We start from the raw sequence: 23,038 nt of genomic DNA on the forward strand, positions 1-23,038 counted from the left end.
AAACAGGGGCAATAAAAATCTGCTATGAACAAATATGAATGTCCATGCCAGGGAAATTAGTATTGGAAACGAAAGAGATGCAAATACAAGTAATGAAATATAGCATTACCACTAAACATTTTCTATAAGAATAAAATAATCCAAGTATTTAGCAGCAGTCTGTAGCAAAACTTCACCATATGTCAGTTGGAAGTAGACACTAACAATCAACAAGTTTATGTAGGTTACAAGTTACAACTTTAATTCAGAATGTGTGCTTGTTATTTTAAATACATTTAAATATGTGTCTGGGACTAAAACAAGCAGCAAAAAGTGCTAGTGTTTTTCTAAATTATGTTCTAACCACCCTGAACTGTGATCTCAGTGTGATTTCCTGTGTGGTTTTAACGTTTTCTGATTGGGGCATCTTGGGGAATGCTACTCAAAAGGAGAACCTAAGCAAGTGCCAAAAGCTTATATCAACTCTTTGTTACATATTCGTTAACAAAATGGTCTTGTGGATGCAGACTTTTGACTAAAATACGTGGATTTGTATACATTAAATGTACAGGAAATAAAGAAACATTGTTTAAGGTAAGGCGTAGGTAAAGTTGTGTAAATATTATATGAGTGTATCTAATATTAGTATGACGTTGCATTGTATAGTACATTATTATTTCTACAAATAGGATAAACAGTTAAACAAGTATAATGCATTGTAGTAATGCAAAAATTACAATTATTTGTGTGACAAATGTAATACAGAATCCTACTAAAAGTAATTCAATTATCCAAAATGTTGGTTGAATGGGTTTACAAGCCTGCAAGTTCTAATTTTGTGTTTATGGAAGTGAGGGTGAATAGGTAAAGTGAGTTTTTATGCATGAGTATTATTTATTTTATAACATATTCCACATTCCATTTTAGTAAACTATTTTTTTACTTTTGAGCTTAGAAATATAATCTGAAGTCATGTGAGTAGATCCTCTGCCATTATTTATATTGACCCACTAGTATGATTGAAAACATGACACACATGTGTACAATATTCTGCCCTTATTCAATTGTTAGTGATGGGGACAGAGCGATCCACAAGACAATTCTGAAGATGTTTCAACAGATGAGAGTGCGATGATTGAGTTTTCTTGATCATTCATACACACAACATTATCTGTATATGTTCAATAAATAAATACCACCCTGTCAAATATTCCACATCTGATCAATGACCAAAAATCAGTTGCTTTCAATAAGTTTGCTATTGAATTCACTACTGAATTTTAAGCTAATTTTTTTTATATAAAATGGCGATTGAAAGTGCAAATTCGACCAAGAATTTGTGTAGCTATATACAATGAATAGAAACTGGTACAAAGAACATCATTCTGAAATTATAACAAAAAAAAAAAACACACTGTTTAGAAAGTGAGCTGCCATACACAAGCCCACAATCTCCCAAATGCATAACTATTCCATAAAGAATGCAGTGTTGCATGTTGGAATAGGTTTAGAGACACTAGAACCTAAGCCCAGAGTTTTACTTTAACATTAACAGTATGCAGTTTTGCATGTTGTTAGACCCTACAAGCTGAGCCCAGAATATTACATTAACATTATATACATATATGCAATAACCTAAAACAAAGAGAAAGTCATAGCAATATGATCTTCCTATTTTGGATATTGAACTATTGCACAATCGACTTATGGAATCTTAGTTAATTACTTGTGAAATTGTTTTCTGCACTTCAGTGAGAACTTGCTATTGATGTTGCTGATCACACAAAAAGCATTATGATTTATTAGCACACTGATAAATATGAAAAGCCTCCAACTGTCCCACATCCTGTAGAACTATTGCAGAACACATGAACAATAAAGTGGACAAAGTGGATCAATAGGACAAGTAAAAGTGTTCTGCCTTTTCCAGCATCTGGCAGCAGATCAATGCCAATGTTGCTAGCTGAAATGGTATTCTTGGCAGTGTCTGCATAATGCTGATGTACCATAGGATGAAGCATAACAGATGGAGAGGTTTCTTATTTAGTGTCTTACCTTTGCTAGTCACTCTCCTTCACAACTTGTCACCTGAAGCCAGAAAGTGGGGTGGTCAGATCACCCAATTTGTACATGATAGAAGGAAAGGTAGCACTATGGTCGGGCAAGGGAAAATGACTGGAGACCAAATGTGCATTTCAATGTTAGGGAAAGGTAAAGGGATGGGTTTGGTAGCAGTGGGTCTGCAGATAATAGAGAGTGTGTATCCTTTGCAGTTCTTTTAACTTTCCAAGTGACCTCCCTGATCAGGAGGGGTTTGGAAATCCAGCTGTAAATGCAATGTGTGTGCAATAGGCTTGAATATAAAGGGGAACAGTGTGAAAGCAAGCAATCCTGGCATCATAGATGAGCTTTGCTTACACCTACCATCAATGCTTGATGGTGAGTTATGTGCTATTTGCCACACAGTGTGATAGCCTTACTAGTCATACATTGGTTGTACACATGACTGGATTTCTGAAAAGACCACTCAAGCTGGTGTACTTGCCAGATTTGAAGATTACAACTTTGAAGATTACTAATAGAGGTAGCTGTTTTGGTGTCCTCAAATGATCACTGGTAAGTGAGCTGATTTGCTTTCACTCCCTCTTTTTCTATTCTTTTTATTCTCTGTTTAGGAGAAGCTACATGTAGCTGTTACCAGGTATTAGGAAGTGGTAACTGCACCACAACCTTAGCGCCAGTTCGAACATAGCAATAAAAACCTTCTTTCAAAGCAGTTGGGAGGGAGGGGGCCGCACAAGGTAGCAAGCCTAGAGTAGAAAAAAGTACAAATTAAGCCCTGGTTGTGCATATTCTTTTGCTCAGTACACTAGCCATGCATACACACATAACTGTACCAGATTATGCAAGACTATTCTGAGATTTCACCAAAAATCCAGAGTTCCACAGATTTAGAACATGTTCCAGAGTGTCTTTAAAGGTGTTCTAGTTTCAGCTAAGTGAGCCACTGAAAACTCAAGCATATGACTAAGCTCCAACTAACACAGAAACGATGCTTCAGGCTTGCTTATGCTAATGTCACTGGTGTTGAATGTGATTCCTTTCACTGAACACCAATTCTGGGCATTCTTCTTCTCACGGACCACCAGTGTTGGGTTATTGGGGCACTATGTTGCATATTCCCATCCACTATACTCTGATTGCTGTTTCTTTCATCTATTGCACCGTTTACATTATGTTTGTTACATACTCTTGAGCACTCTACTGTTCGGTATAGGGCACATGGGTGTTAAATATCCCAGCTTACCAAACACCTTACCAAGATGTTTCATGTCCTAGCAGTTGTAATTTATTAAGTAAAAATATTTTATTAACTATTTTTTTTGTTGATATACACAGACAAAGTGAATTTTTGAAAACCCAATTTCAATTTCCAGTTTGCAGAAAAGCATATGTAATAGTAGAGATCTTTTTCTTTAAATGATCCCTAATAATGTATAAGAGACTTTTGTTTGTGTTATCAAAATCAAAGTTATCAAAAAGCATGTTGTGGGTACAAGGCCTGTGTGGTGCATACTGCAAGTAAGCTTAGACCGTGCCAGCTATGCCGTTTTGAGCCCTAGGTATTTTCTGATGTTTTAAAATTGAGAGCTTTAAAGATGTTCTACTGCTAGCTGGCATATAGTGTAATAATTTTATAAGTAAACTCATTTATTGGAAGCATGAATTATGTATTTTATTACCAATGTGCACTGTATATTACAGATTGCTTGTCCATTAATTTAAAAAAAGTTCTCAAAGTTCCAGGTCTAGCTTGGCCCTTAGGGAGGCAGCAATATAATACATGCCTGTCTCTAGATATATTTTACCATGTAGAAGTTTGCAGTATATACCTAAATGTTTCTTTAAATAGTTTTTTCTTTTTTGTTGTGCACTCAGAAAACTCTAGGTTACAATACACTTTACTCTAACCCAACTTCGTCAGTATAAAACCATAATAATAACAGTTTGTACAGAAAAAAGCAATATGAACTTGTGGCTCTACCATCTTTGTACAAGTACATCCCCACAGTCCATTTCAACTAAATTACTAGTTTTATTATAGTTTTATTATGGTACTTAAACTTAAAAAATTCCTTTAGGAGTGTGAAGCACTCATGCATAAAATATTCCTTTTGAATGTACTCTCATTTTAAATTCAAAATAGGAACAAATAAGATCTAACAACAAAATCAGATAAAAAGCAATATAAATTGATATAAAATGTAAGAGGGGGAGGGGGGGGACACACTGTAATCATGTAACAGATTAAATTAAAACATTGCATAGTGCATCTGTCTTTCTGAATACAATATTTTGGGCTAATTAGTTTTATCATTGTTTATGTATGATCAATACAATGGATTTCAAGTGGCATTTTATTGTCTTAAAATTCCAGCTTTATTATTATTTTATTATTTACACTAGGGGCTCTATTTATAAACCAGGAATCTGATATTCCCTGAAGCATTCCCTAGTGGGAATCAATTACTGCATTTGGAATAGATGGACCTGGAAGATTCCCACTAGGAAATGTCTGATTCCCTGTTTGATAAATAGAGCACTAGGACTTATATACATGTTCCTTGTTTGTAAAATAGTACATTAGAATTTATTGTCTTAAAACAGTGCAACTTAAAACTGATAACATATTTAAAAAAAACTAATACCTAACGCATTAGTGTATCTATCAGCCATTTATTTCTGTGCTTAGTTTGCACATTTCTAGAAATTATAATGTTGTTTTTAAGAAAAAAAGTGTCAATATACAATATAAAAATACTAACACTAATACATTTGCATACCAATATTCAAACTTGATTAATATTGCTTCTTAACTAGAAAAATAATAATGTAGGATTATAAAAGGAAAATGTAGCATTAGTCTACAGATACAGCCTTATGTTATGGATCTATTTATTCCAAAATGCAGAATACTATATCTTTCAACCAGAGAACATCAGTGGTATGAACAAGAGTTAACATGAAAATAAGATTTTCCAGACCAAGCAATAGGCTAGCAATTAAACATGTATTGATGATATTCATTTTTCATAACGTGAACATCATTTATGTTTATAATTAATTGTTTCATCAAGGCCTGGGAATGTATTAGCTTTAGATAAACAAACAGTAAATACGCACAAGCGGAGATCTGTGGAATGCAGATTGCATATTATTGCACTCCACTGCTTTCACATAAGCACTTGTCAGTTCTTATGTAAAACTGCAGTAATGAAAAATCCATTCATCTAAATGATTTAACATCTAGGAATGCTTAAGCAGTGTGAAATTTCAGGAGCAGCTAAAAAGAAATAAATCAATATTTTTAAATGCATTTGACCAAAGATGATAATTTGTGCACTACAGGATTAAGCTGTTTACTGTGCATTATTGGTCATGTTATGCAAACTGGTATTCAGTATTAGGGATGAGCAAGAATGCCTCTGGCATTTTTTGCAAATCTTTCCTCGAACTTCCAATGGTTCCGCGAAATTTTAGCGAACCGAATTTGGGAAACCATCGGAAGAGGAAACTAAAACAGAAGGATTCCCAGAGCTGCATTCAGCCCTGGGAATCTACCTGTTTGCGATCCCCAGGGCACCAGAGGTTAATTAACCTCTAGTGCCCCTGGGATCACCTGCAGTCACAGCTGTGCCTGCAAAGTTCCCACAGTCACGTGACCATGGGAACTGAACTGCAACTGAACTGAACTGCAGATGAGGCTGCAATCATTGATGAGTTGAGTGTGCGATACCTGGGGCACTAGCCTCCAGTGCCCCAGGGATCGCCTACAGTCACAGCTGTGACCGCAAAAATCCAACGGTCCTGGGCCATTAACCTCTAGTGCCCCTGGGATCGCCTGCAGTGACAGCTGTGACCGCAAAGTTCCCACAGTCACGTGACCATGGGAACTAAACGGCAGATGAACTCTGCAGTTCCACTATGATCCCTTAATATTCTCGCTCGCTCATCCCTTTTCAGTATGACATTACCTTGTTGCATGTTTTTTTGTTTTTTTTTTAACATTAAAGTTTTTATTGAAATTTATAATAAAACAATTACAGAATGAAACAGCATGTTTAAAATAGAGAAAGAGAAAATTAGGAGAACAAAGGATTGAACAAGGTCACACAAGGCACTACTAAATCAACCAAACAAATATGCTTTAAATGTACATGAATGTGTTACAAACTAGTCATGCAAAATATATTAGAATCAAGAGGTAGGAACCAAGGTGCAGGAGGGTCCAGGCGGCACCTGTATTCTATAGTGTCTAGAAATTCCTGTCAGTAAAACCATGTGCAGTGAATTTTTCACCTGTGCCCTACAGGTCAGCTGTCAGGTCTTCCATGCGCATAATCTCATTTACTCTGGCAAACAACATGCCAGTGGATGTGGAGGTGGTCTGCCTCCAAAGAGCAGAGATACAAGCTCCAGCCCCATTTATCAAATGTATCAGCACGGATTTGCAGTACGGTTTCAGAAGGATGGTATTATGGAGGAGAAGAAATAAGGCCAGGTCATCTGATACATGAAAATCTGTGAACTTCTGGGTAATCTCTCTCACTCACTTCCAAAAATCCTGCAGAACTGGACAGCTCCAGAAAATGTATAGCATGGTACCTGGGTCCCACAGACAATGCCAGCATGTCTCTGGAATTCCCAGGAAAAATCCCCGGCAGTGCAATCTCTTAGGTGTGCAGTACCATCTAGACAAGATCTTGTACCCTGTTCCCTGATAGCTACTGGAAAGAATGTTATTGTGTGCCAATTGTATCATCTGCAGTTTTTGTGGTGTGAGAATGAAACTCCCAATTCCTTCTCCCAGGTACTCAGGAAAGACGGAAAGGAGTTTGAGGGAGAGCTAGCCAGCAACCCATATAGGGCTGACAGGGCATGTCTGAAACTACCTTTGTCAGTGCACATAGTTTCAAATTCTGTCATTGTTCTGGTAAAGCCACTGCCGGTTGGTAATGAATGTAGAAAATGCAACAATTGCATGGATTTCCAGTAGTCTAGTTTATATGGAAGGTTGGGTGCAGTAAGGTCAGTAGAAGACACCTATTCGTTTTGCTTTAAAAAGTGTGTCATTCTGTATAAATTAGCTGAGAGTAGGCTATAGTACGCCTGTATGGTACATTCCTGGGCCAAACGCTGGGTTTCCCAGAACTGAGTATAAAGTTGAAGGGGCTGGTGACATATCCCTGGGGGTGGGGAATATCTCTGGCAAATAGCCCAAGTAGGACTGATGGTAGGGTGGTGTTTGATGCTATTGTAATTCAAAATCTGAAAGCCACGTGTAAGGGGTTCGCACTGAAGCACTGTTCTATTGAGACCCATTGCTTATGTCCTGCGTGCCTACACCAGTCTAGTACCCATACCAGCTGGGCTACTGCCTGGTGAAGCAATCATGTTGCATGTTTAAACATTATTTTTTACAGTCTATATATTATTATTTGTTTTACTTTTCATTTTTAATTAATGGCAAAACACTCTGATACTTATATGAAAAGAAAGCCAAAAGGATATTGGTTTAAAACAACAAGGTTTTAAACCAATCTACAGCGCTGTGTAATATGTTGGTGCTATAAAAAATCCTGTTTATAAATAATAAAAATAATAATCATAATAATAATAATAAAGTAGTATACTAAATTGCTATATTCCAAACTGTGTTTCTTTGGATAACATTTTTTTATTTATTTATTGTTTCGGGTGGTCTTGTCAGTCTTGTGATAAATTTCCAACAGAGATCTACAAATAGTAATGATGTCAGCCCTATTTTTTCTTATTTTTACTCCCCGTAGACAAAAGGCTTAGTGTCCTGTTGGTGTAACACATTTCTCGCTAGCTCTGCTGGTTTTAGAATATTTCTTTAAACATGTTTATATAAAGCTGTTGATGCTATTTTTTAATTTTAAGACTCTAAACTGTCTTTTCAATAGCAAGTGCAGTATCTTCCTGAATCACCACAAATTTGATACTCTACTTGCTCCTTGATGTTGTATCCACAGGTAACCAGAAGAAGACTCTGTAAAGGTTAAGGAGTAATCTTAATGTATTCCTTATTCCAATCACTTGGTTTTATTCTGTGCTTTACCCTTAAGTTCTTTAACTTCTGCTTTAATTTTATCCCTTCCTTTATCTTTCTTTAGTTAATATTTGCATTACACTTTGCATGTAATTAGGCGTAAATTTGTACGTAAGTACACACATGCAATAATTTTCTTTGAAAACTGATCTTTTAGGATCCTTTGCAGTGACAAACAACTGCACAATGCATTATCGAGCGCTGTACATAGTTACATAGTAGGTCAGGTTAAAAAAAGACATAAGTCCATCAAGTTCAACCATTAGCGAAATAAATATGTCCCAGATATAAAACCCCATGATCATGGATATAGTTGAACAAGGAAAAAAAACCCTGGTACAATTTGCTTCAACAGGGAAAAAAAATCCTTCCTGATTCCATGAGGCAATCATATGTTGCCTGGATCAACAGTCTCTGCTATCTTTACTTTAAAGCATTATACCCAGTTTTATTCAGTGCTTCTAGAAAAGCATTTAGCTTTTTTTTAAAGCAATCTATAGAACTTGCTAAAACTACTTCCTGAGGGAGCCTATTTTACATTTTCACACACCTTACAGTGAAGAATCCCTTCCTTATCTGGAGCTTAAACTTCTTTTCCTTCAGATGCAAAGAGCGCCCTCTTGTTCTTTGTAATGATCTCATACAGCACAGTCCTGCTCTATAGAGAGGGCAGGGGGAGAACGAGGGAGCGGCACCCCACTGCACTCTTGCTTTCATCTGCATCACGATTGTTTGTGGTCCATTGTCCGTGGATCTGCCAGGACAGTCGTTCGGAGGATGAATGATGGGTACTGTACACACACAAGATTAAAATTTTGCCACAGTATTGAACCCCTCCAAAAAATGAATTACCTTTTGCTCAGTTTCGCAGAAACACAGTTTGTACAACTAAAAGAGAACTGCTATTTCTTAATTGTGTTATTTGTTGGCATAACCATGTTGTACCAATATTGCATAACAACAAGACTTGATTGTTGATTTTCATTCAATATTTTGTATTGGATTGAACAATTAAGAGCAACTTGTACATAGAGAAAGAGACAGAAGCGCTAGACACAGGGGCAATGGTGCCTCAGCTAGCTTTAGCACAACCAAACTGCCTACGTCCTCTTACTGCACCAGGTCTAAGATGTCATAAAGTGGATAACTTAGCACAAGCCAGCTTTAACCACAATTTTATCTTCTTCTTCCTCCTCCCAGATGTAGAACAGTGAAGTTAAAGTGTGCCATTAATATGCTCCTTCTTTTTCTTCTTTCTTTGACATTTCCAATGCCTTCTATGCATTAGTCTACAATGAGCAATCTGAAGAACTAGTTCATCTACAGACACCTGATGGAGGATTTAAAACAAGCAAAAGGAAGGAATAAAGGCATTACATGTACTGATGTCCAACTTTTAGTTACCTCTAAGGCTGAAGACCAGGAGGACCATTTAGGAGGGGAAGAGCAGGATGTGTCAGTGCATGTGGCTAGTTTCCCACCAGCCACATCTAAAGAGGGATCCAAGGCTAGCATAAAGAGAGATACTAGTGCTTACTGTCACACTTACCTCCTCCTTGCTAAAGAGTCGGCACCTCTCTCCTGTGCGTGCAGGCAGTTCTGACCCTGGGCGCGCCTGCTCTTCCAAGTTTCTTTAGTTTCGCCCATCCTGTTGGCCAATCAAGAAATAGCCTTTTAATCACCCTAGGCTATTTAGCTAGCTCAGACACTAGTGGAGACACATTTAACGAATACCAAGTGCTGTGTTTGACCTAGCTAAATAGCCTGGGGTGATTAAAAGGCTATTTCCTGATTGGCCAGCACTCGGCATTCATTCAAAGTGTCTCTACTAGTGCTGAGCCCTCTAGCTCTGCTGAGCATTTCCTATACACCTGTAGATTAATTCAGTGCTTTCCTTGTTGAGCTACTTTGTTAACCCCATGTTGCCCAGTCTGTTGTTTCCCCGTCTGTTCCCTTGTGCTGTTCCATTGTTCCTCTGTGTCTGTGGTAATCCCCATGTTACCTGTGCCTCCTGTTGCTTTCTGTGTCTCCAATGTTCTGTGTCTGCCATGGCCCCCGTGTCACTGGTGTCTTTTTCTTGGATTTCTGGTTCTTGATCCCTGGCTTTGTTCCTGACCACTCTTGGTTGCTGCCCTCTTCGACCCTGGCCTTCCTTTGCCATTCTCTTGCCTTGGTATTTGGTACCGTGCATTTTCCTGCCCACCCTGGTGTTCCCAAGGACTGCAACCTGGCAACAACCAGCAGCGCAACATCACATCACTTCTGTGCAAGCCATGGCACCCCCTAGAGGGTCCGGCTCCACAAGCATGACACTTACTGTGAGTCTAAATCTAGTCAGGAAAATTAGAATGTGGTAAATCACCATGTGCAAAACCCAACATGCAGCATGGAGCAGCAATGCCAAAGTTTCACACCAGCAAAGTACAGGCAACTTGCCCAGCTGCATCAGCTCATTATAATCTGTCAGCAAAGATAGGCAGGGACAACTGCAGTCCCCCCACTAAGTCTGTACACAGGACCTCTGCCATCTAGGCATTCTTCTAGAACTCACCATCTGATCAAACATTTGCCATTTGCAACATCTCTCAGATAAACTTAAAATGGGATGAAAGCTTTTGAAACATTGACACCATGTGCACGATTACCATATAAAGATTTACCACCCAGTTTAATGAAATTCAAACTAGTCTCATAGATCAGAGCAGCTCTCTGGCCATGCTACCTCTCACACTGCTTCTGCATTTTCTTTCTTTATCTCCCCTCCACTTTGGCAACTGTACATAACTAAGCAGGACCTACCAATTCTAGCAGTGATGCCACTCTGCAAAGCGAGAGATGGCAGGCAGAGGCTGGATGTTGAGCCACATCACACATGGATTTCTACTCCAATATAGTGTATTTCTTTATAGCAGGCTTTTGGGTTTTTTATCCCACAGCTTTTGCTAAAAAAAAAAAGTACAAGCCAAACCACCATCCAGTCCAGTACCACAATGCAAGTCTTACATGGCTTCTAATGCAACAGCTGCTGCCATATAGACTGGAAGACACACTCCCAAACTGTGACATTCTGTTACATTCTTTCCGCCAGTACAACATCATCCTCCTACATTAACCATAGCATCTTCTAAAACTACAATGCACCCTAAATTGCACTGCATAATAAAAAAATGTCATGCTGTGCTCAAACTTTTCTGCCTTGGTAACCACAGCAGCACAAGACAAAAGCTACAGAACATGTCTGTACATGAATATGATATCATATAAAATTATGGTTTGATATACCAAAGACTGATTATTTATTACTGGGTGCCTACCCTCCTATACACTACCTGTACTACAAGGCACAAATGCCAGAACTCAGGTGTACTATTTACTGTAACATGTGTACTAGCCTAATACTAAAGGTGTTAGGCTCCTTAACAATAACAGAGCTTTTGGCATATCATATTTTATACTTCTCAGTTTTTAATCTCACTACCCCAACCCAACAAAAACAAATTGAAACAACCAAATATCCTTCTTCTATAGAACCCTCTTTCTAAGGCCTTCTGCTTTGGCTATAAGGCCCTAAGAGGACCCTTTGAAAGCCTTCTGTTTATGCTACAAAGCCTGCCATTTTTTTCTGTTAACAGTCCTTCTACTTTTGCTTTTAGATCTATGTTTTAGAAACAAAAACCCTCCAAGGCCTTCTACCTTTTCTATAAGGCAGCTTAAGTTTGCAGTTTGTCTGCTTGTAGACCTGACTATTTTTTTAGAAGATTGTTTTGCAGTTTTTCTGCATCTGCTTCCTTGCCTGCCTAATTTTTGATTAGGAAGAGCCATAAAAAGCATTTTCTTCTCTGCTGTGCATTTCCAAGGGCCTTATGCCCCTACCATGAGTCCCAAATAAATTTAGTAAGAACCTCCAAAGAACCTCTGCCTCTACTCTGAAGCCTGTATTTTTTGTTAGGAAAACCCTGATAAGGTTATTTTAGGCTTGCTGCTGCTGCCCAATGTGGTATTTAGGGATTTAGGGGCCCCTGGGAGTTGCTCTAAGTTTCATAAAAAGGCTCTTCACCACTGCTCTGCACATTTTCTCCACTTTTTTATTATACATGCTCCCAAGATACTTCCGGTTTTCCAATACCTTTTCTTCTCTTTAGACTTCAATAGTGGTGACCGGGGTTCAATGGAGACACCTTCATGCAACACTAAAGAACAACCTTTAAAATTCTTTAATACAAACATTTGCTGTCTACCTACTGATGCCTGCAAAACAAAATCTTAACCTAATATTTAAACCTTGATGCATTTTAAATTCACACTGAGTAAAGGTTAAGAGACAATTTACCATAACACTTCCCAAGAATCATATTGAAGAGCTTAGATGTAAATGGCAAGTTTTGTTTAGTAGATATGTGACCTTAACAATATAATTGGATTTATTTAATTGTGAATATACCATGGTTTTGTGTAAACTTATCCCGTATAATCTATTTGTAAACTCCAAAGATTTCAAGTAAGATCAAAGCATGTTTTACAACTATGTTTGAAAAAAAATGAATTTTCAGAAATTAGAAATATTTAAAGCTAGATGTATAAATATATACTTTTTTCAAAAGTGTTAAATATAAAACTAATAATAATATAATAATAGTATATATCAAATATAATAACACTGGCCAACAAACATTTTCTTGCCAAACAGATTAAAGTCATTTTAGGTTATGTTTGATGCACAAATTCTGAATATGGTATTGGTATATTGACTACAATAATAACCTCATAGAAAACTAATGAAACATGAAAATTGAGCAAAATAAGAATATGTATACAACATTCAATTTTTGAAATACTTAATGTCAATATATTCTATATTTAGTATATTTACAAAACTAATCACAAAGAAGTCATTGAAAAACTCTGCATGATTTCCTTTTATGCTGATGATCAGGACAATCACGTGGAATGCAGTAGTCTGCCATCATGTGTCTATCCCATCTGCCCTGATACCTTACTTCCATCACCTTTATATCTTGATGAAACCTCTCCCCTTGTTCCTTACTAAAAATCGCCAAGGTTTTCTGGAAAGTTTTGCAAATGGCTATGGAGATAGTGTACATTCATAGTAGCAACCACATTTTTAAAGTTTAGGAGCAAGTTTTGTACTAGTTCTTCATAATTGTGTGCTTTATGGTTACCCAAGAAGTTCTTGACAACCATGACATAGCTGTGCCAGGCAGAAGCTTCAGTATCAGTCATATAACTATATAAGTAGACCCTGAGACGGAGCGTGGACGGCATTTGTAACTGGCATCTAGAGCTGGGTGTAGTGCATCGTCAATGACACCCAGAAGTGTGTAATACCATTTTTGTGAATAGAGTACTGGGCAGGCGGTAGCAGCAACAGCATCAGGAGGAGGCGGTGGGCCCTGAGGGCAAGACCAAGATGTTTTGTGCGCCATCACTGTTGCTGTGGTCTGTGGTGCTGGAAGCGTTAGGAAGGTAGACGATATTGCTAGTTTGCATCATGAAGTGGATGACATGAATGCCAACCCTCAATCTTACAATACTTAGCTGAAAAATTAGGCAAAGTCAATGGTACCTATCAGTATGGTAGTACTGGGGGTTTTCATCTGCAGTTTGTTGGCCTCCCGGAAGCAGCAGAAATGTAAAGTAAATTGCTAGCTGGCACAATGGCAGGCATGACACTGACAAAGAATGCCACCCCTGGACGTTGTGATAACTAGCGGAAATATTCAACCGAGGCAGGCTCAGCTGACAGGATGTTTGGTGATAGGCAGCCACAGACTCAACATAGAAGCAGCGTGGGTTCACAGAGGCATCTTGGTTGACCTAGTGGGCCCTTGTGTCAGCCAATCAGTGACATCTGCAGTGGAGATATGATAGTTGTTAGTAACCCACCTTTCATTCATTTTCAAAAAGGTTAAGCGATTGACATTTTCCGCTGACAGTTGTGATTGGTTGTCCCTGACTACTCCGCCAGCGGCACTGAAGGTTCCTTCGGACAGAACACTGGATGCACGAAAAAAGCTTGAGGGCATACTGTGCTAACTGCGGGCAGATTTCAAGTCTGTTGACCCAAAAATTAATGGTGTCACTACTGTCAGGAAGGCATCCTCCTCATAATTGCTGTCATCAACACCACCAGCCAGAAAAGTGCCAACGTAATCGTGCACCATTCACTTCATCCGTTCTCGATGGTTATGCCTTCACTTGTTTGAGGTGGCCGCATCAGGTTTAGCCAGGCATCCAGAAAATCCTCCCTTCCTTGGCCTACACTTCCGCTGCTGCTGCCGCTACAGGTGGATACGGTGGAGGTGCTGTCCCCCTGAGCTCCCTGTGTGAAATGTGGTGCGCAGAACTTCTCACACAGCCGGACGCATAGTATTCTGCTCAGGCAAGTCATCCTTTCATTCTCTTGCGCCAGGTTGGGTAGAAACTGTGACATTTTGTCTTTGTAGCAGTGATGCTGCAAATGCGAGGGTCCCTCCGTAGGCATTGCAACATGTGGACACACATATGAAATAGGGGTTCCCTGGACTCATCCTACTCCTGTCCCTCAGTAGGCCCCAAAACATCTTACTCCTCATCACCTACCTCCTCCTCTTCAATCTGCAGCAGTTCTTGTTGTTCTATTACCCACACAATGCCTGGGGGGTGACAGGACAAATGCAGGTTGGACAGGTCCTGTCCAGAAGCCCAAACATGGTCTCCCTCATCATCATCATCATTATAATCATCTTTCTCCTCCTCTTGAAGCTCCTGATGCTGGCCAGTGACCCTTCTTGCTCCTCCTGATCTTGGTTGTGCGCTATGGAGTGTAATGTCACCCTCATCCTCCTCCCCCATTCCTTGCCCTCCTCTCCCATCGCCACTTTCCATCAGGCCACACAGGGTATTATCAAGAAGAAATATGATGGGAATGACATTGTTCCAGCCTGACCGCTCCCAACTCACAATGTTTGTGGCCTGCTCAAAGGGGTCCAGTACCTTGCACTACATCTCCATCTGCAGCCAGTGATCACTGCTAAAATAGCTCAGCTGTGTGGCTGTACCAAGGGCCCCGTTGCCTCCATGCACCACGCTGACCAAGTAATGGCAGATGGCTAGCTTTTGGTCACACAGACGCTGGAGCATGTGCAGGGTGAAGTTCCACTTAGTCAGGGTGTCACAAATCAGTCTATGCGGTGGAAGCCTCTGTTGGTGCTGGATCTTGCTAAGTGTTGCGGCAGCAGTTGGGGGTTTGGCGTACATGGCTGCAGATGGAGTGAGCCTATCTCAGTAAGACCTGCAATCTTGGGTAAGTGTGGAGGAACTTCTGCACCACCAGGTTCAGTATGTGTGTAAAGCAGGGCACATGTGTTATGCGTCCCATCCGCACAGCGGCCACAAGGTTGGCCCCGCTGTCGCACACTACTTTGCCTGTTGTGAGCCAGGAGAGCCTCAGCCAAGCCTCAACCTCTGCCCGCGTGCCCGCTTAACCACAGTGTCCTCGGCTGCTGGCCTTTCAGGAGGAGTGTTGAAAAGAGAGGGTTTGCTCGTTGATGGAATGAAGGAGGAAGGAGTGGACTGGGGTGGCTCATGTTTTCCCACCACAACGCTCGGCAGGTGTACCAGGTGCTGCAATGCCTCTTGCAGACTACTGCCCACTGAGCTATGCAAGGCCACCCAGTGAGCCGTGAAGGACAAGTAGCTCTCACTCCATGCCTTGTTGTCCACCTGTCCATGGTGACAGGGATTTGACTAGACACTGAGAATGCCAGTGCCTGGGAGAGGTTACCCATTACATGTGCATGTAAACTGGGAACAGCTGTGCGGGAGAAATAATGCCTGCTTGGTATATTCCTCCAATGCTCGGCACAGGCCATCGGGACATGGAAGAGAGCCGAGTCCACAATGCTGTACAGCAGTAGCTGCAAGGCCAATAGTTTGGCTAGACGTGAATTGGGTTGGGCCCATAGCCTTATGCCTTGTGCAGAACTCCGGTAGAGTGAGCTGAAGGGACTGGAAGCTAGGGGAGCTGAAGGGGTCACTGGAGTACCAATCTTTTGGCGATAAACGTCTGACACCACGAAACCTGTGGCCAGAAGCTGATACTTCCTCGCAGCTTGAAGTCTGGCTGTCACCAACCTCCCGAGATGTAGTAGCAATGACAGTTGGAGGTGTGGAAGGAGTCAATGGAGGTGGAAGAAGAGATGATGACGTGGTGGCACCTCCTTCCAGAGAATGCAAGTACTGCTCCCACTTTGGTTTGTGGTTCTTGCGCATGTGGGAAAGCAGGGATGTTGTACCTAAATGTGATCCAGCCTGTCCTCTGCGAATCTGCCTGTGGCACAGGATGCAGTGGACCACACTGGAGAGGTGCGTGCCATCACTCTGCTGCTCTTTTTTTTTTGCCTGCCCCTGCGTCTGCTCCAGCTCCATCTCCCCCACTGTCACATCGTTCCTGACTGTTCCCCTGCTTGTGCCCACTCATCTGTGTGTTCTTTGGGACTCACATGAGGCAGATTTGAGGCCCCTTCCATCCCCAGTCTGTTGCTATTGCCTTTCCTCTACGTCTGTTTCGGAACTGCTGCTAGCCCTTACACACACCGATGGTTCCCAGGTGACATCACGGTCATCATCATCCTCATTTTTATTTAAGCCAACCTCTGCAAATGCAGCCACTGATGCAAAACCATCCACCAAGTGCTGACCACACTTTCCAAGGGTCTCAAACTCTCCATCCTGCTCTGAAATTTGCAATGACAGATCCTCAGGCTGTTTGTCAACAACAAGGGAGAGTCATCGGGAGTTACAGGCACATTATCCACGCTAACTCCTGTCTTTGCTCCTGTCACAGCTGTGTTGCTGCTGCTGCAGAAGAAGAAGAGCCTACTGCAGAAGAAGAGCCTGCTGCACTTGAGTCCCCTGAGACCCAGTCTACAATACTCTCAACATGACGTGGCTCTATGATTGTAGTACGCCCTCTCAATAAATTTACCAGCGTACTGGTGCTCCGCACACATCTCAGACCTGTTTGACAACTTGTGCTGCTGCCTCAAATGGTTTTGCTGCAGCTGCTGTCCTAGAGTGGCAGAGTCCCGAAGATGCGGCAGGTTGCCCAACGCCATGCCTTCCCCTGCGTCTACTGCTCATCCTTTACTTATTTAGGAAAAAATGCACCTGTACCAAACGGTTTCTTTGGTAAATAGCAAGTGATATCACAATTAAATATCTGTATTTTATTGAGAAAAATACATACATTTTTCTGCCTTTTTTTGATAGATAGCAAGTGGGGTTAGAATAAAATATCTGTATTTTTTTAAGAGAAATACAGAAAATGTTCTGGCTTTTTTGATGGCAAGTGGGATCAGAATAAAATATCTGTATTTTTTGAGAGAAATACAGACAATTTTTGGATAGCTTGCAAGAGGGATCAGACTGAAATATCTGTGTTTTTTGTACAGTAGGACAGAAATGTTTCTGCCTTTTTTGAAAAATAGCAAGAGGTAGCAAATTTAACTGCACAATCTGTATATTTCAAGATATACAGAAGGCTCCTTAACTGCCCTGTCACAATGCACAATGGCTTTTGCCATAGATATGTGACATATTGCAAGAGGTATCTGACTGAAACATCTCTTTTTATAGAATAGCACAGAAATGTTTCTGCCTTTTTTGAAAAATAGCAAGGGGTAGCAACTTTAACTGCACAATCTGTATATTTCAAGATATACAGAAGGCTCCTACCCTGCCCTGTCACAATGCACAATGGCTTTTGTGTTTGGATATGTGATAGATTGCAAGAGGTATCAGACTGAAATATCTTTTTGTACAGTAGCACAGAAATGTTTTTGCCTTTTTGGATAAATAGCAAGAGGTAGCAAGAAAACTGCATAATCCGTATATTTCTAGATATACATAAGATTTCTAACCTGTCCCTATCACTATTCACTTCTCTCCCTGCTTCTCTCCCACACACAAAACACAAGATGGAGTGACTAACCACTCCCTCCTTCCCTGTATATATACCTATTCTGAGATTTCTGCTGATTGGTGCTCCTGGGCCTTGATGTGCATCCAGGGAGCAAATGATTCGCTCCCAGCCACGCCATTCCCGTTGGAAATAGTGGGCGTACCTGCCCCCTGCATTTGCCCTTGTTTGTTCGGATCCACCTAATCTCGCTCGCTCATCCCTACTGACAACTAAGCAATTTATTTGAACAGATGTCAGCAAATAAAATCACGTCTTAAACCACCCTGGAATGCATGGCAAATGACCAATCAAATGTTTGAAAACACACTGTATTAAAAAATGAGTATCATAAGAGGATAGAAATCTTACAATATACATTGATACCTAAACTCAATATACATCTAAAGCTCCATTAGTTCATCTCACTGGTATCCACAAAACATATACTGCTGCAACTCTGATATGAAACAGACTGTCAATACTTCTTACCTTCCGTCACACTACACATGCTAGTTTGTCAGAACAATATTTCAAAGCTGTACCTGTGAACCTATCTGGCAGCATACATAAACATGTATAAGAAACTGGCAACATTGGGCCCATGAGACTTGGTGATTTTTCAAATGTAACAATGGGAATTTTCTAATTCTGCCTACTTGGTGACACTCTTGTGCACTATGGTGCCAATTACGGAAGGAATAAGCGAGGTTGACAAAAGTTCAGGCTTATGTTAAATAAGAGGGGCATGACAGACCAAGACACATACTAAGATGCTCTGGGGATGTTTTGTTCATATCCTATAACACTCTTAGAAAATAGTTATGTAAAATGTTGTGACATTCATATATTATTGTTTACCTACAAAAATAATATCAATACAAAGTGAAAAAAGAAAAACAAATATGAATGACAAATATGAAAAACAAATAAATATGAAAGGCAACAGTTGAAATATGTATATCATTTTCTAACCAAGTCTATTTTCTTTTTGTGTTTTAGTAATGAAAAAAAATTAAAATTATTTTTATTTAATAATAAAAAAATAATGAACAGAATGAACAAGACCATTAATGAATGCTTCCACATCTGAGAAAGCCTACAATACAAATACAAAATTAAAAATATACACTAAAGTCAACTATGGATTAAAATCAAATTTTTTTTAGGAATAGATTTCTGTAACAAAAAGGAGAAACCTGTAAAATATAAAAGATAAAAGATAGTGCATCCAGTGAGGTTTTAAGAAAACCAGAGCAAGCTGATTGTATGATGATAAAATACATAAACATTGTCACTCTTGGGGAGACGGGGCCAATAGGGGGCACTACGGCTATCACAGGAGTGCTGTGAGCCCTGAGGTCTTCTCCAGAGCCTCTAGTGGTGAGGATGTTGCGCTGCTGGTTAATGCCAGGTTGTGGTCCTTGGGCATACAAGGGTGAGCAGGATGATACATGGTACCAAATCAATAGGCAGAAGAATTGTCAAAGAAGGCCAAGGTTGAGCCAGGCAGCAAGCAAGAAAGGTCAGGTCACAAGCCAGAGGTCAAATACCATGGATCCAGGATATAGACACAGGTGACCCAGGGGCCACTGGAGACACAGGGAACACAGGAAACACTGGAAGCAACCAGCACTGTATCTGAGCTAGCTAAATAGCCAGGGATGATAAAGAGGCTGTTTCCTAATTGGCTGGCGGGATGGGCAAAACTGATTAAACTTGGAATAGCAAGCACGCCCAAGGTCAGAACTGCCTGCATGCGTGGCAGGTGGAGAGGCGCCTGTGCTTTAGCAAGCTAGAGACAATACCCTCCCTTTTACTGGACCTCCCCACCCACCGAGGTTCAGGTTTAGGGGAAAGTGAAGATGAAACCTCTTGGCAAGAAGAGGTGCAGACACATCTGTAGCTGAAACCCACAATCTCTCCTCTGGAGCAAAACCTTTCCAATAAATTACGTACATTAGCTGCTTGTGAGAAATTTTGGAATCCAGGATTTAATGAACTTCATACTCTTGAGAAGAATCAGATGTGGGAGTAGCCAACAGTGAGGGACAAGAAAAGCCATTCAGGACCAATAGTTTAAACATGGAAATGAGTTGGGTAACTTTTGGACAACTTGGGTAACTTTTGGGTAAATTTTTGGGTAACAAGTTGGGTAACTTTTGGGTAACAAGTTGGACACATGGAAAGAGTTGGATAACTTAAGATTTGAAGGCAGGTGAAGTTTATAACAAATCAGGTTGACCTAGGCTAAAATAACATATGGACCATATGAAACATGGAGCAAGCCTCAGAGAAGGGACTTTGCAACAGATGTTCTTTGTGGAGCGCTAGACTTTATCCCCAAGTTGAAAAAGAGGAACCTCACGGTGATGCCAATCTGCAAACTTCCTATGTCTGAGAGCTGCTTGCTCACAAGTAAAAGACCACATACTAATAAAGTCCCTCTGCAAGGCACTGAGTGCTGGTACTCCGGCACAGCAGAGTATAGGAGACGGTAGATGAGAGTGTTTGCCATAGACAATGAAGAAAGGAGACTCTTGAAGACTAGTGCTGACATGGTTATTGTGGGCAAACTCCACTCATGGCAGAGCTACCAAGTTGTCATGCTGGGCAGATACAAGGGCTTAGGCTGAAGAAAACTCCACAAAAATGTCCAAAGATTTACACAATCCTTTCTAAATGCAAGAAGAAAACTGAACCCCATGGTCAAATACAATATGCATGGGCATACCGCGGAGCCTAAAAATTTCATGGATAAAAATTGGCACCAGTGCTGCTGCCAATGGTAACCTGGAAAGGGTACAAAGTGGACTATTTTGGTAAAATGATCCACGACCACCTAAATAACAGTACAGCCATCGGAAGGTGGAAGTTCTGTAATGAAATCCATAGATAGTGACACCAAGGCTCCATTGGAATGGGCCAAGGAAGGAGTGATTCTGTTGGGGTGCAGGTAGACGCCTTCATCCGGGAACACAAAGCAAAAGCCTTGACATAGTCCGTCATGTCCTTACGAAGGTTGGGCCACTAGTACAGAGTGTTTTGTGACTGCCCGGATGACCAGAAAGTTTGGAATCATGTGCCCATCGTAAAATGTTTGTGCACTAAGTTTAGGTGGCACTAAAAAAAGCAGATTGCTGGATAGAAGTCCAAGCTAGGATGCAGCCTGGAGGGATGATAAACTCTGGCTCAGCAGCAGCCTCGGAATTCTGTGGGTCAAAGGACCGAGATTAGGCAGAACTAGGTTTAAAGGTAATGAGACATCAAATTGTGAAAATAACAAAGACCAACAGGCTTGCAGATGGCTGAGACGGCGAGCAGACTGCAAATGCTGGAGTATATGGAGTTATATGTATTTTTTAATTCATCTTTGCAAAGTACTGTTCTAATTGTGTGGCGTTTTGTTGGGCAAAACCGGTTTTGAGGCCTCTGACGGAGGTGGTTCTAAACAAAGGTGTGGTTGCCTTTATATTAGTATCCAGGCAACCATATTGGATCATAGATGGTTCCTAAGGATGCATAGTTTGATGATTATCCCTAATCTTTAATGATTCCGAAGAAGGGAATTCTTCCCTAGTTGAGGTATTTATTTATTGATCAGGTAATTCTGGGGACAGATCCTTACGTTTTTGTGTCTGCATAGTTCTTTTATTCAGTGATTGAGTATATTCCTGTTTCTGTTTATTAATTTTACTTGGAGCATTTTGTCCCCTATTTCCTCTTTCCTTATTATGTTTATAGGGATGTAATGGTTGGGATATCTCAGGATGTGAAGATGAATAAGACATATCAGATGTTTTCTCATCTGATATGATTGTGGGCAAATCACTAGCATGTTTTGGGGCATTGCCGCCAACTGAACTCGTTTTGAAAATTATGAGCGTCTCCTGCAAAGTTCTGTTCTTTTTACATCAAAATATTTTTATCAAAATACTTCCAAATTATTTAATAAAGCTTCCTCCTTGGTATCAAAGCCCTTGGAGGTACTGGAGTTGATTGTCTGGTGATAAGTACTTGGATTTGTGAATCCAATTTACTTAATTCTAATTGGTAATGGTCACTAAAGAGACACATATTATCTGTACATTGATTAAAATAAATTCCCATATTCTTTGTGTTATGTTTGATGTATTTGGGAAAATCTGCATTTTAAAACCCTGAGGGTTGATCCTATCTTCCATATATTTCCCAAAAAAGACCTGATGCCAATGTAAATCTTATTTACGTTCAAACAGCTTTCTTAATTTGTAGAAATGTAATTTGAGGTCACTGGATTCAACAACCTCTGTTTGCAATTTTGTCATAATCCCACTCCATCCTTGATTATTTTAAATCACCATCACCCACTTAATTCCCTGTACAATCCACTACAATCCAGTACAGTTTTTTTTTACATATTAACCTTTATTATTAAATTAACATTTAATTCCTAACCATACCATGTGAGTATATATTTACATAGTAGGTCAGGTTAAAAAAAAATCAACCAAAAGGGAAATAAACATATCCCAGATATAAAACCCTATGGACATAATTGGTCCAGAGGAAGGCAAAAAAACCCTGGTACAATTTGCATCAACAGGGAAAAAAAAAATTCCTTCCTGGTTCCATGAGGCAATCAGATGTTCCCTGAATCAACAGTCTCTGTTATCTTTACTTTACTACTTTACTTACTAGCTTTAATACCCAGTTATATTCCGTGCTTCTAGAGATCATCAAGCTTTTTTGTAATGCAATCTATAAGAGTTGCTGAAAAAACTTCCTGAGGGAGATGTTTCCACATTTTCACAGACCTTACAGTGAAGAATTCCTTCCTTATCCCGAGATTAAACTTCTTTTCCTCCAGACGCAAAAAGTGTCCTCCTGTTTTTTGTAATGATCTCAAAGTGAATAATGGGGAAGAGAATTCTTTATATGGACTATTTATATATATATGCAGGATCATCTTACCCCCCCTTAAATGT

The 23,038-nt window shown here is 40.1% G+C and overlaps 1 protein-coding gene across 1 annotated transcript in view; it reads left to right on the forward strand.

Moving 5' to 3' along the window:
• Positions 1–456: 456 nt before the first annotated feature.
• Positions 457–23,038, forward strand: part of GRAP2 (GRB2 related adaptor protein 2) — a gene marked incomplete in the record, with an annotated part of 180,549 nt that continues 157,967 nt past the window's right edge. Inside the window, 1 exon segment of the mRNA XM_072421157.1 lies at positions 457–573.

Source organism: Pyxicephalus adspersus, chromosome 8 (assembly GCF_032062135.1).
Source record: "Pyxicephalus adspersus chromosome 8, UCB_Pads_2.0, whole genome shotgun sequence".
In the NCBI taxonomy this organism is placed as follows: domain Eukaryota; kingdom Metazoa; phylum Chordata; class Amphibia; order Anura; family Pyxicephalidae; genus Pyxicephalus; species Pyxicephalus adspersus.